Source organism: Suncus etruscus, chromosome 15 (genome assembly GCF_024139225.1).
Source record: "Suncus etruscus isolate mSunEtr1 chromosome 15, mSunEtr1.pri.cur, whole genome shotgun sequence".
Taxonomy (NCBI): Eukaryota; Metazoa; Chordata; class Mammalia; order Eulipotyphla; family Soricidae; genus Suncus; species Suncus etruscus.
In genome coordinates, this window is record NC_064862.1 from 71,877,102 (window position 1) to 71,889,955 (window position 12,854).

Below are 12,854 nucleotides of genomic sequence, written 5' to 3' on the forward strand. Positions count from 1 at the left end.
CCCCAATGCAAACCCAGCTGATGCATTTGAATCCAAATCTACAAGAACGGCTCAGGTCTCTTGCTCAAGCTGTCCATCACATCTGGTTGTTAGCATGTTTACAGTGGATGGAAACTGATGTTCAATTACCCACGGAACTTTATCATTAGAACAGAACTTTAAAATATGCATGTCGAATTTGAAAAAATGGCTTGCGCTAATGAAACCAATTTTTAAGAGTCTGAAACAGGGCTTTGCCAGGTTTTCAAAGCCATCTGTTTTCAATGCCTACCTTCCTTCTTGTTTACCGCAGCCTGTCTGCTGTTTTAACAACCTCCAGAGGGATTTCACATGCCTCATTATGCAAAATCACTGCTTCTGCATTCACTCTGCCACTTGCCTAACTAATCTCAACTCACAACACCTTTTTCTGAGGAAGCTCCTAGGCTGGAGTTCTCCTACAGGGCTGGAGATCAAGAACAGGAGCTCCGAGAATTGGAGCAAGACAAAACGCAGCCTCCAGTGTATTGCTGTTCTAACACGGGCTGGATCTGACACCCTACTTGAGGTGAGAAGCAGTGGGGAGAAAAGAGGCTTTAATTACACCGTGAATCTGAAAGCTATTTTTAAATAAAAGGGGCTGCAGAAGAAGCTCTTGCCTCAGGTATATGTTAGAAAGCCAGTTTGCTCCCCTTCCCCTCCTCTGCTTCACACTTATTATTTATTCAAGTGTTTTTCATGTCCTCTCTGAATTTGTGCTTAGCACCTTTGGATTCAGAACAGTTGAGACAAAAGTTTCACATCCTCGCTCACTCTTTGCCACTGCCTGACCTCCAGTGAAACACTCAAGTTTAATAAAAGCCCATCAAGTGTTGGCTAAATGATGTCCCAAGCTAACAGGCAGCCAGGGTGGAAGCAACAGTCTAAAACAGAGAGCAGAACAGAACCTGGAGTTATCACAGAGGGCTCAGAGCTTCTGATTCAGTCAGTGTTCTATCTCCAGGGGAACCACCACAGAAGCTGGTCTCCCAAACATAGACACATAGTGGCCAAGTAAAAACTCATGATGCTGGCTGTTGATCTAGGAAGAGAACTTCCCACCTAGTGCTCACTTTGGCAGCACATATATATACTAATATTGGAACAATACAGAGAACTTCCCACCTGATTGTATGTAAGAATCACCAAGGAAGCTGAGAGATATCAGAGCTCAGTCCTTGAACCTCCTTTCTTCCTTATTCAGCAAGTTTATATATACAGGATGATCTTACTTAGATGTGGTATTTAGAGTAATGCATGAAGGAAGCCAATGGTTTAAAGAGGAGTGCCAAGAGAGAAAGAAATTGAGTTGAGAAGAAAGACAAATGTGACAGGGACAAAACAGCTTCAGGTGCATTGGTGGGATTAAGAAAGAATAGAGAAAGAAGAAAAAAAGAAAGAATAGAGGGAAAGAAGAGAGAGATGGGGGCGATTGGTAGTAGAAAGATTGCATTGATGAAGGGGAGCGTACTTTTTTTTTTTTTTTGATTTTTCGGGCCACAGCCATTTGATGCTCAGGGGTTACTCCTGGCTAAGCACTCAAAAATTGCCCCTGGCTTGGGGGGGTCCATATGGGACGTCGGGGGGATCGAACTGCAGTTCTTCCTTGGCTAGCGCTTGCAAGGCAAACACCTTACCTCTGGCGCCACCTCGCCAGCCCCATACTTTTTATGACTGAAACCCATCTACAAACGTGTTTGTAACCATGATGCTTAAAGATATTTAAAAAAAAAAAAAAAAGAAAAGAAAGAATAGAACTAAATATCCAAAACACAGAGTCAACAACAATGAAATCATGATACCCAAACTTTAACAATCAAACTTAAAAGTGGGCCTGTTATGATGGCAGGTTGGGGCAGTGGTATGGAATGGATTCTGGGAACATTGGTGAATGGAGGTTGACAGTGGTGGTGGGATTGATGCTGAAACATTGTATATCTAAAACTCAACTATATAAATAACTTTGTAAATCACTATATAAATAAAAAAATTTAATGATTGCATGATACCACACATGACACACATCTTCAGTGTATTACTCAATTGCAGGCTTTAGAAAGCACGCCTGCTTATAGAACTATGACCCCAGACAAGATATTCAACAACATATCACCTTACAAAATATCCCTTCTGCTTTCCCAATCCTGCAACTATGATTCTGGCTTCCATGTCCAAAACAGACTTTTTGTCTGTCTTTGTATAAGTGGAATCTCATTATGATTTTGGGTTTTCTGTCTCTTGCTTAGCATTCTCTCTCTGTTTATCCAAGGGACATTGTGACTAGCCATGAAAGACAGGGAGGGCTATATTCTGTTTTCTACAATATATTCCTACCTCTGATCATCACAGTTGTTTCCACTGTGGGACTCTAATGAATACTATTGTGATAAACATTATTGCATAGAGGGTCTGGTGTTCATGTAGAATTTTGGGGGGAGGCTATTTATTCCGGACTGAGTTGTTGGTAGGCGACCACATCTCTGTAGATTCAGCTTTCATAAAAATTATCAGCTTTCCAAAGAAATTGGAATCATTTGCTTCCCTACCAGTTTAACAATCCTTGTCACTTTCATAAATGATGGTGTAGAGTGGGGCCATGCTTGAGCCTTAATTTGTACTTTCTGATGAGCTGTAATATGGAAAACTTCTTGATAAGCATATTGGTATTCAGTCACACTTCATTTGCTCAACCTGTAATTTGGAGTATTGGTGTTTTCTAGTAACTTGTGGTTCTTTTAGACTTTTTAAAGGAATCCTTTGGATATATGTTATGCATGCTGCCACTGATGGTTTGCCTTTTACCCTCCTTAATTTGCATTTAATAGAACTTTTAATGTTTAATTATAAAGGTTTTAACCTTTTAATGTCAATTGATTTCCTGGTTTCTTCAATTCTATATCATTGTTTCCTGCTTCAAGTCAATAAAGATGCCCTTATGTTACCCTCTGTAAAGACCTATATATTTCTCCTTTTTTAGATTGACCTTTGATTCATTTGCTTTGATAGGGGGTATATGATGTCAGGCAGGGAACAAGATTCATCTTTTGGGAATGAATAAACTAATACGTTAAAAATGTGGTGGTCAGTGCACCAAAATGTATGTCCATAAAAAAGCATAAAACTAGTCATGATAAATCAATCTTTAAAAGTTGTGTTTAAGCCAGAAGTGCTAAAGACTTAATCTTGGCTCTGTACTCAGGGTCACTCCTGGTAGTGCTCAGGAAACTATATGTGTGACAAACCTGGGTTGGCCATGTGCAAGGCAAACACTTTATCCACTGTACTCTAACCCATAATAAAATTTTTAGCAAAAAAAAAAAAATATATACATCTTCACAAATAAATTCCTAAAGATGAATTCTCAGAAACATATTTTTATACTCCAGTTTTCAACAGTTTCTAAGAATTCTAGAGCATTTAGATTGCAACCAGGAACAAGATGAAGAACTTAAAAATATCCTGGTTAAACAATGAACAAAACTTGCCTCTGTAAACTGACTTGGGCCGATAAACACTAAGTGATCATTATTGCAGCCAGCAGCAGTGTCCCCCTCTAGACCACACACAACGGATATCAGCTCCCCACTGCCTTTGAAAATCCACCAAGTTCCAGCTGTCCCAAAACCCTGCATCGTTAGGCTTGAAAAGAAATTCCTAGACCAACAAACAAGCAACACTTAAGCAATACTTAAATAAGCAACATGTTCATTCAGCTTTGTGATATTTTTACCCCTAAATTTTGTTTGTTTGTTTTTCCACAGAACAAACCTCACAAGTCTAGTTACTCCTCCAGAGTCACAATCAGTATTCACTGAAACATTTGTGGTGAATGAGGTCATTGCTTTTAATATGCTAACAAGCTTGAGATTTACTTTCTAGATCATAAAAAGAAGTCTTAACATGGAAAGCAAAGCTGCAACTAGATTTCTGAAATGAAAAAACTGCCAATGTCTTGGAGCATAGATTTAGGGAAAATTGATAGTTTCTGGGTGAGTCAAGAATCTAAACCACCAGAAAACAGGCTGAGTTGGTTAGCAGTGATGAAAATGAGACACAACCAAGCTCATATCCCAGTCCAGCACTTCCCTCACTCTTCTCCAGGAGTCCATGAGAAAATGGCGGCCATGGTACCAGTTTCAGTCCCTGGTGATGCTCCATGGTCACGCAACATGTCCTTTCATAGCACCTAAGAACAGGTTGAGAGAGCTTTGCAAAAAAAAATAATGAGGTGCATCCCAAACCCCAAATCCTATTACTCTGATTGTGAGCTTTTCTAAGTTTGTATTAATTGTATTATCACGAGATACAAAGTTCATAATTGTCACAAATGTCAGTCATACAATGTCAAAATACTCATCCCTTTCCAGTGTCTACTTCCCTCCAAGATGCTCCCAATTTCCCTCCTGTACCCCAGCCTGCCTCTACGGTAAACCTGCCTCTATGGTAAACCTGCCTCTACAGTAAACACTTTTTTCTTTTCTTTGTAGGCACTGTGCTTTGCAATACTGTTACTGAAGAGAAACATACATATCACTTTACCACCTTCCAGCACCCAGTTCTTGTCCACCGTGATGACTTCTCACTGTCATTGTCACAGTGATCCCTTCTCTGACATGATCACCCACCCCATCTCATGGTAAGATTCCTGTTCTTTTGTATTTGTCTTTGGATATTGTACTATATTCTTTATATACACAAATGAGGATGGTCTTCTATGTCTCTCTCACTTCACTCAGCATGATATGCTCTATGGGTCCACCTATGTATCAACAATTTCCTGATTTCCTTTTTTTTAGTATTCCATTGTGTAGATGTGCCAAAACGCTATCGTCGTTGCTTTTTTTTTTTTTTTATGAGCATGACGTGGAAGGAGACAGTTTCTCTTTTCCAGGAGAAAAATCAGACACTGAGTAGGCTAACAAACATTCCCCCAGTCCAATGCACTGGTGTATTGATGCAGGATCCAGAGTCACAGTGAGCCACAGGGACAGTGAGTTCCAAAGGTGCCCCTGAACCTTTCCACCAATGGCTTCATTCTCAGGGGAACAAATTCCAAGGCTCACTCAGGAGAGAGTCATTCGTTACTAGTTGCAAACTAGTAAATTGGACATAATTATCTGGGCAGATCTAACTGCAACTGCAACTTTGTGGAAATTAAATAGAACCACCACTTTAAAGTGCATAAACCCTTTTAAAATCTTAAGGGCAGCTAAACACATCGAGGCATGGTCTCGGAGCACTGGGAATGTCTCCCACGGGTCAGACCTGGTTCTACCCACCCAGTCATTTTGCCCATCTGCAGCATCCTGGGTTCCAGGAAGAAGCAGCCAGATCTTCCTCCAGCATCTATCCCACAAGTCCAACAGACTATCTGCCTGGAGGTTCTCATCCTGCCTAAAACAAATTGTCCTCTGGAGCCAGATCCAAGGCTCTTGGTTCCCTGTGGTTCTTTAAGGGAAATTGACAGTTTCTGGCTGAGTTGAGAATCTAAACCACCAGAAAACAAGGCTGAACTGGGCAGTAGTAATGAGAATGAAACACAACCAAGCTCATATCCCAGCCCAACAATTCCCTGATTCCTCTCCAACGGCCCATGAGAAAATGGCGGCCATTGCACCAGTTCCAGTGATCAGGGCCTTTATGGATGAGAAAGATCCAGACATCTTCCTCTTCCCAGAGCCTTCCTTCCCTTGCCTTAGGTCATTATACACCCCCTCCCCAGCTCCTGTCCCTGTAGGTCACCTCAGTGTGGTGCTGCCTATAGTGTGGCACCAATAAAGGATCCTGTAGATCTGAAACCACCAATTGGATGGACAATTGGTCTAAAATTTCAATTGCACTGGGGAGTCTTGGGACAAGAATGAAAGAAACCTGCCTGTGGTTGGGATCCATTTGGAGCCTAATCTGTGGATGTAAAGGAGGAAAATCATGGAGCTAGGGAGCTACTCGGGATGTCTAAGTCATTGAGATAGGGGAATTGGGAAGCATCAAAAGAGGATTTGCTGGGGGAGGCACTCCCACTAATGCTGCCTAGGCTGCAGGCTGCCCCTCAGAGGCATGGCGCAGGCATTTATCAGGTTGCCCTAGCCTGGGAAGTCAGATCTACCCAGGAGGAGGTTGACATAGTGCTCACCCATGGAGCAGAGGTTAGGCTGGGCCCTCCTCACTGGGAGAAGCCACCTCTGCCCACAACAGAAATCCAAGTCTGAGCTGGTAACAGGATTTTACAAGCAGAAAAGAACATTTTGGGGCAAAAGAAGAAAAGATGGAGCAAGCTGCAAAGATGTGGTTGCAAATGTTCAGGAGCGGGGAAGAGGGGGGAAATCAGACTCCAAAGCCTAGGACAAGCAAACACTTACACAGCGAGGCCTGTGGACTCACCTTCAGCCTCTAAAGCCTGAGCAGCAAGGATCCAGAATCACAGCAGTACAATAAAAGCAGAGGGGACCGGAGGGACTAGGTAAAAGTGGCTCCAAACAGGCACAGTCCTGGCTCTGGAAGGACTGGCTTGGAGCAAAGGGCACCATCCCGAGATGTAACCCGGATGCTAAATTCTGTCGGCTCAGTGAGAAGAGCAACAGAATAAGATGGGGCTAGGGGAACTGACCTCCTTGCACAGTGGGGGACACTGTGTCTCCAGGTAGCACAATCCCCAATAAAGAAGCATGGAGGGCACAGCTGTTCAGTTGCCTCAGATGCTTATTGCTGCCACTCAAAGCACCCAAACAGGCACTGGAGGGTCTGGCAATGGGCTGCCTAGCAACATGGTTCTTAGCACTGAGTTCCTATATACACACATATGTGCACATGCCATGCTTACACACATTCATGTGATCATGCATGCACATTCCTGGTCATTCTCCTGAATACATACATGCATACACACTCTCATACATGCACACTCTTGCCATCACACACATGATGTCATTCATGTTCTCACATGTGCGTACTCACACACATGCAAGCTCATACACTTGCTCTTGCTTATGCAGACTCATTCACATACTTACATGCAACACTTGCATGTGTCTCACACACTTACCCACGTACACACATGCACACACACACCTGAATGCATTCGTGCTTGCTCATGCCTGCTGTCTACACAGGCATGGGCCCCCACCCCTGGCCTGACCATCCCAAGAACCTTCCTGACTCCTTCTTGCAAAGCTCTGTCCAACTCTAATCCATCCCAGTCTCTGCTCCTCCTCCAAACTAATCCCATGCCCCAACATCTCTCCCAAACTAGACCATTGTAGCCAGAGTCAAAAGGAGGCCATGGGGGCAAGGAAGATGACATACTAGTGAAGACAAAGCATTAGGGGAGAAGAGGGGACCCTGGGAGAAGGGGATCTTACTATTCTAGCTACTAGGGTTTGGATCTAGGCTGCTAGTAGGCACCCAGAGAGGTCTCAGACCTGAATCCTGTACTTGGGGCACACAAGCTACAGGGGTACTGGTGGATGGAGTGAGGTGCTAAGATACAAACAGGGCCCTGGTGCCTGGAAGGCCTCTCAGGACAGGCCAAGAGACTGGGGTCCCTGCTTCTCCCCTCCCTTATGGCAGGGTGCCTATATCCAGGCCCTGGGCAGAAAGAGAATCTGAGGGGTGAGAGATGTGGTTGGCAGTGCCCAGGAAAGTGACAAGAGTACAGCAGTGGTCGGGACAGAGGCTCTGCTCAGGCTGGAAGGGGGAATAGACAGTTTGTACAGACTGGGGTTGTATGGAGGACAGCAAGGCCTGGTTGTGGGATGCTGGGGCAGTGATGACCCACTGGGACTGTGGTAACCAGTCCTGCTTTGTCACTGTCTGGGATCCTCTCCTCCTTGTGACTGAGTCCCAAAATGAATCATTCATCCTCTGATAATGCCCCACTGAACCTGGGACAACTGACAAGCACCCTTGTTCCAATAATATCATGGGGTGGCACAGAGCTAAGCATATATGTAGAATGGTTTGATCAGCTCTCAGGGCTTCCACCAGAAGCTCCCAGATCAAGGGCTCAGAGACATTTCTTTCTTCCTGTCAGACCAGGATAAGCCACTATGAGGCCCAGAATCTCCTCTGCCCTGAAAAAAGAAATTACAGGGGCCTCTTTCTAAAGGCTCTGGTCCTTGTTCAGAAAAGTTAGATCTGCTCTTATTCATGTGGAACAGAGATTCCCTTGTTTCCTCCATTCTTGACTGTGCACCCTTAGGAAGACTACACAACCTCTCTGAACTCATGCTTCATCTGTACAACAGTTCTGAGAGCCATGGGCAGTCAGGACATGCAAGAGGATGGAAGGTGCTCAGATATCTATGCCCAACATGCAGAGGGCACTCACCAGGATTCCTACTTCCTCCTTCATCACATCCCTGCTGCAGCTTTCAGACACTGCGCCAAGGGTGAGTTACATAACCAGGCTGGAGGGCTGCATTTCTGCTCTCCTGGATAGCTGGAGGCTGAGCCCCAACAGAAGAAAATGGGGGTAAAAAATGAGGTTCCATAATCCCAAGTAGAGGCTTCAATGTCAGGACCAAACCAGCAGATCCAGAATCACACTCACTGATGTTCCTCTTCCCTAGTGCGGTGACCATCCAGAGCTTCAGAATGGTTCTGAGCAGCCTGGTTGCAAACCCCTCACGTTTCCACTTGCCTGCCGGAGCTGAAACAGGGATAAGCAAAAAATCAAGCCATTTGATTCCACTCTCCAGGGGACCTCAAAACCTATCCAGCCTCTGTTTACCCTGAGTGAGTTGATTCAATGCCCTGTCCCCTCATGGATGGAAGTGAAGTAGAGCTAATATTTATTGCCAATAAAATAATTAATATATTGGTTTGTAAAGGACAGCTCTTAAATGCTTTCACTAAGAAACTACAAGCTAGATCACCCTTGCAGTATGGTGCTGTGACATCTCTGTCATTGGTCTCATTTTCAGAGGGCTTTGATCTAGGACAGGGTGCAGATGAGTTGGCAAGGTGACTGGTCATTACTTTGTGACTTTGCAGTTCCCCCAAGTCAAGCCACTGACTGGCACAGGCGATTCCTTCCTTCCCCTGGAATGACCTGCTCTGGCCAACCAAAAGTGACAGAAGTGACATGGTATCCATTGCAAAAACTGGGCATGATGCTGCCATTCTCTTGAGCTCATGCCCTGTGAATCAGCCCAAGGAGCATACAGCCAGCCAAGAACCCCAGCTGCCCACCAGCTGACTGCCAGCCCTGCAAATGAGGCCACTGGAGATGCCCACCTCAGCCCATCCATCAGTGCACACAGGCCAGGCAAGATCAGCCACGTCCAGTCCATGTTCTCAGCCAGCCCATGAATTAATGAGCAAAAGAGATGCTTCCCTTATTTGCTTAACTCCTGTGTTTAGGGGAGCTAAACATATATATATATACTCTATGCTGTCCTGTGATTTCCTAATCTCACTTTAGAATAATAACTGCACAGTAGGTATGCTTAGTGCCCTTTGGAAAAGAGGAAGGTAGTTTGCATAAGGCTTCTGCATTTTTCCCCAAATCAGCACAACTACACACTGCTAGGGCTCTATCTAAGCCTCTGATTCATCTCCAAGGGGCTGGGCTCCCTCTACTCAGGCAATGTCTCACTTTCACTTTCCCCCAAGTATAAATAACAGATGGTGATACAAAGTGGGGATTGGCGAGGCCCAGGTTGCATAAGTGCCACCAAGAAGGGGCCAATCCGACTCTGAAATGAAAGTCCCCTGGCCCTTGTTGAAAGCTTCATAGAATATGGGGGCAGATGTATTTTTTAATCTTGAAATCTGAACTCCTTTCAAGAATCTCAGTTCTTTCCAGCAAATCTAAGAACTGTCTCTTTGACCTTCCTTTACTTGTTAATTAGCGGGTGAAGGAGAGACGCAGCAACCATGTGGAGAGGCAGAAGGGGAGTTTTCAAAAATAAGTGTTCCTCAGGACCACTCAGCTGAAAAATTTTATTAATTCATTAATTAAGATCTACTGCATGAGAATTCCAGGGAAAAGAACAAATACCATCTGTACTGTGTAGGGGCCAAATTTTTTTCTTTTAGCCTCTAAGATTCAGTAATGAACACATGCTCTAAATTATTCCTACATTAACTGCTTGCTGGGAGAAGAGCAATATTGGAGATCCAGCCCAGAAAGTCTAGTTGACTGAGGCTTAGAAATTCTCTTTCTTTGAGGTAAAGTTTTAGAGGCAGGTTACACCCAGTCAACTTAAAAAAAGCTTCCTTGTAAGGCTGTCTCAAAGAATAGGGGGCACCTGCCTGGCACATACAGGGACCTGAGTTTGAATCTTGGCACTATAGCTTCTCACCCCCCAAGTATGGCCCTGAGAACCTCCAACACTGTCAGACCCAAGCGTTAAATCATCCAACTCAATTGGCCAAACATTACCAGGAATTATCCGTAAGTCCCCCCCCTGAATACTGCTTGGAAATTCTATCCAACCCCCCCCCAAAGAAAGAGTTTCCTTCCAAGAATCCAAGGTGTATTGTGATGGAACAGTCTGATCACAATGGAGTGAGCTCATTAGCACCAGGAGCAACCAAGAAGAGCCTGAGTCCTTCTAGAGGAAGACCTCCTCTGGGACTGGTTAGAGATGACCGAGAGGCTAAGCCAGCCCCTGCCACTGTGAGTTCTCATGATCTCAACTAGGTGAGTCTTTTGCCCACAGATCACAGTGTCCTGGACCTTCAATTGACTCCGGACACCTTGTCTCCAAACATCTTCCAATACCTTTGCATCTCTGGACACAAACGATGGGCTTCTAGAAGGATGCTGGATTCAATGAATCATTAAAATTGAAAACATTTTCCCACTTGGTTTAAAATTTCTAGCTTTGATAGCACAAATTGGGGGCTTGGCGGGAGGCACTTCCCAAGCAAATTGTGACTGATGAGGTTATTTTGGCCTCAGTCGGGCTGGTACTATGGGTGACCATGAGGCATAAGGCAGGAAACCTCTTTTGACACCTTACAAAATGTTTAGATTAATCAAATTTTAAAAGCTGACTCCTGCAGAGGAAGGATAGGGCTGCTGGGCGTACCTGGAACATTCCACCTTTTCTGAGTTGATGGCAGAGGCTAATGCATTTCCTTTTCGAGCAGTTACAAACATTAAGTGAGACAAGTGTTGCATGAGTGTGTTTAATTGGTAAAAATACTCTAATTAGATTTTTAATAGATGCCTTCTGACAGCAGAAACAACAAAGATGATGGATTTTTTTTTTCATGAAATCTTTGGAGGGTAAAAAATCTCACGCTTTCAAATTTGCTTAGAAGCCTTTTCTCTGAAGCCCCTTCAGTTAACATTTGGGCCAGAGCGAGCCTCTCATGTGTAGAGTGTTTCAAATATTAATGGGAGTCTAAATCTGTGTTCTTTCTCTACTCAACCTTTCACACTCAAAATTCATGAGTGTGTATTGATTTAGGCAGCCTTCCCAGGACCCTGCTACCACTGGGCTCTTTTGTTCAATGTTAATATGCCCCAACTTATCAATTATTCACTGGCTAAGTGAAAGCAATATAAATCTAGGATTCTGAGCAAAAAGAACTGTTCTTTTCATTGCCTAAAAATACGACAGCAACAAGGGCTGGCAACATAGCCAAACCAATACTTGATTTAGTTGCTGACAATGTCTGAGGATGCAACTGTGATTGCTTCTCTTTTGTGGAGGTGCAAATGCAATCAAGGCTAATAAAAGCCAAAATTAGCAAATACTTACTCCTTGGAACAGGTTTTTCCTCAGGCTGCTTAGAGATGAAATGAGAAGAAAGGAAGATAAACATCAGAGATTTGCTAAAAAGAGAACTTTAGGGATTAGTTTCTGCAATGGAGGTCTCCTCTATATCTTTATCATTCTCTCTCTCCCCCCTTACCTTGACTTTGACCATGAACATTGGCCCTGGTGCATGCTAGGCCCACATTTGGAACCAGAAACCCTGCAAGATAATTTGGGAAATATTGTTCCAAAGAAACCAAGATATCAAGAGGAAAGATTGGTGGCTAAAGAAGATCCAATCCAGAAATTGGGGGAGTCGCCATGTTATGCCTATTTATAGAGCACAAGTTTGAAATTATGTTTGTAGCTTCTCTCTGCTTAGTCACAGTTCCACAGTTAGCTGGAGTCTGTACCAGGGCCTCTAAGTGTAGCTGGCATGTGCCAAACTCCCAATTAACCTACACCCAGTCCTGCTGCCCAGGGATAATCAAGGCTCATCAACCAAGTAATTTTTGGGGAATTTGTGCTTGTACTAACTTATCTTCTCCATGAGATGTTAATATGAAATGAGATAAGAAGAGATATTACCTTCCAGGATAGACCAGCAAGGATACAAGGACAGACATATCTTCTAACAAGTCCAAACACACAAAAGATCCCCTGTCAGTTCTGGTTCCCTCTCCCTTCTCACTTGTCTCCTTCCCCTTCCTCAACTTGGGGAGGAGAGAGGACATGGCTATGTGGAATGTTCCTTACAAAGCTTAGAACTACAAAGGGTTTCTGGTTAATTAACTCTCAGTTAATCAGATAATTCAATTAACCACAACACTCTCATTCCCCTGAGCAATTGGTTAATTGGAGTTTTATTGTTTACAAAGCATTACAGAGTATCATCCAGTAACTCTACTTATAGAAAAAAGGGAGACCAACAAGGAAGACCATGTGAGAAATGGCTGGTCAAAGTATCTTGGAGTTAGTGCCCTCCTTGGCCATGTCTTCATGCTCCTCTCTCTTCTAGAACTTTAATTCAACCCATTTGCCAGAGGTCTTCACAACAACATCAATGCTCTGACCACCCCCAGAATCTTCATCTCCCACCACCCCAGCATCATCACTCCCCAATTC